Source organism: Oratosquilla oratoria, chromosome 2 (assembly GCF_046742065.1).
Source record: "Oratosquilla oratoria isolate Oo_2021 chromosome 2, ASM4674206v1, whole genome shotgun sequence".
In the NCBI taxonomy this organism is placed as follows: Eukaryota; Metazoa; Arthropoda; class Malacostraca; order Stomatopoda; family Squillidae; genus Oratosquilla; species Oratosquilla oratoria.
Genome location: NC_134778.1, coordinates 74,778,122 through 74,780,621, shown reverse-complemented (window position 1 = coordinate 74,780,621; position 2,500 = coordinate 74,778,122). Strand labels below are relative to the sequence as shown.

Below are 2,500 nucleotides of genomic sequence, written 5' to 3'. Positions count from 1 at the left end.
AATTCAGACTGGGTCTCAAACAACACAATTTCACCAGATAACGTAGTCTCTCTCAATGCATACTTTCACATTCTCTCACAATTACACCCAGACACACTCCAGAAAGCCAGCGCCATTAGATTAATATCAGGTATCACATTAGGCGAATTCTCATGGAAATTCTTTGACACCGAACAAGTTATTACTTGGATACAAAATCAGTCGGTACCCATACCACAAACACACACGATAGCACAAGTCACACGGTCCCCCTCACATAACACGAGAGCACGACATACATCGCGCACGTGACATCACTTATGACAACGCTTTCCTTCAAGAACATGAATGTTTTGTACATACTGCCACAAACCAGGACACTTCGTTAACATGTGTTATCACAGATACCCCTCACAACCGAACCGATATTGCGAGCATCATGGCACATACTTTCACATAACTGATCGTAATCGTTTGTTGTTAGCACGGAGACAACACAGACAAGAATCCCCAGATAGCTCTCCTGCTAGACATTTACGTACCACATCTCCTGCTAGACATTCATGTAACACATCTCCTGCTAGACATTCACGTAACACATCTCCTGCAAGACATTCACGTAACACATCTCCTGCAAGACATTCACGTAACACATCTCCCTTATGACTACAGGATACAAAGACTCAGTGCACACCCAGGACAGTTACTCCATACCAAGATATTTCATTTTCTACTCTACCGGTACACACCCTGGATATCCCAGACATGTCTTCAGATTCCTTAACTTTCAATGCTAAGTCTAGTAACACCAAAGTGAAAATATTTCTCGACACAAGCTCCCCCAGTTAATATCATGACACTACACTTTTTCCACAGATTCTTCACTGAAACAAAACGTGTCACCATTTTGGAACCCCCCGACGTCAACCTTTGCAATGTAGATGGTGTACCCTTCCCAATCATTGGTAAATTCTCACTAGACATTAGCTTCAAAGATGAGTGCCCAGCCATTCCAGTTACCACCTACGTAGCTGACGTCCATTTCCCTGCTGATATCCTCATAGGCTTAACATTGATGAAGCAACATAATATCATCATTTACCCTGCTCAACATGGCATCATTTATGCTAATCATTTCCTCCCTGCATTGCCATCAGCAAATTCCCACAAAGTCAACCACATCAACGTGGCCAAGCAGGCAAAACCTGATTTAACGCCAATTAATTCTAGCACAACTGCTCAAACTAACTCTGCTTCATCACACGAGGATGCACCAGCTATTAACTCAGATGGCACCGACACACACACATTCCCACGACTCTAACTCTTCCACTTCACTACCAGCTGTAGACATGCCTTCCAAGCGAGACAGATGCACAAACTCCTCACGCATGTCAAAATCAGCGAAACTCAGGACAAGACGTCCTGTAAATACAATTGATATTTACATTCTTTACATCTCTAACCACACCCCCACCTCAATGCTCTCCCCCAAACTCTCTGGAACATATCGTATCTTTGGACATCAATTAAAGAACAAAGTTAAAGGACTCAGTTTGCACAATCTTATGGAGACCGTTTTCCAAACACAAAATCACACTATTCCTGCAATAGAGGACCATCAACAATCCTCTCAACCAAAACTTCCAGTTCCCTTTCTCCGATATAACCTTAGAAATTGAGCAACAAGTTCATAGAATGTATATTCTTGCTAGCTGAATGGAAACGATATCTTCTTTTTGCATGTTCATACTACTTTTAATATCATTAAGCCTATGTCCTTATATTCATGAACATTTTACAGTTACCACCATTTTGTGAATATGTCTTCATGCCCAGGTCCTGGAATCAGGCCTGGCTTGCTTTGTTTTTTATTTTCTTCTATCTCCGTAGCACCAATATCACTGGGGTCATTGATAGATAGTGAACCGAGCCATCTTATCATCTCTATATTTAACGAACTGCATCTGCCTTCGATGACTAGCGTGCACACGCGTGCACGCACAATATGCTACAAGATATGGTTTCAACAACCAAGACTACCGTCTCCCTAGGAAATCCCATTGTTCGGTGACCAAGCTCACCAACCTTTCTTGACAACGCCGTTTTGACGAACAATAGATTCTCGGCGCTCAGGTCAAGAGCTCTACCTTGAACAAAAGCCTCAGCTGTGTCTCGAGTCGACACCTGCACATTATCGGCCGACGCCTCATATGACAACCCTTGTAAATATATATCTATGATATATTTCTGGTAACCCCCCGAGCCTTTGGTTTGCGTCAAAATATCATTCGCACATAATCACTCCCTAACACCCCCACCCTCCACCCAGTCCTTTCCTTGCATCACAGTATCATCTACACACAACTATTCTCCACTCACCCCTATCTTCTGTCTTCTACCTTCCTTTTTCAACAGACACCCCACTCTTGTTCACTCCATCCACCTCTGCCTTCCACACTTCTTTTCTAATCTTTATTCACTCACTCTTTCCTTGTGTACAAACCATTTCATCTCAAAC

At 42.7% G+C, this 2,500-nt stretch overlaps 1 protein-coding gene across 1 annotated transcript in view; it reads left to right on the top strand.

Annotated features, from left to right (window-relative positions):
- rngo (DNA damage inducible 1 homolog rngo) overlaps positions 1 to 2,500 on the top strand; it is a 99,235-nt gene that overhangs the window by 2,287 nt on the left and 94,448 nt on the right. The gene's annotated exons all lie outside the window — the stretch shown is intronic.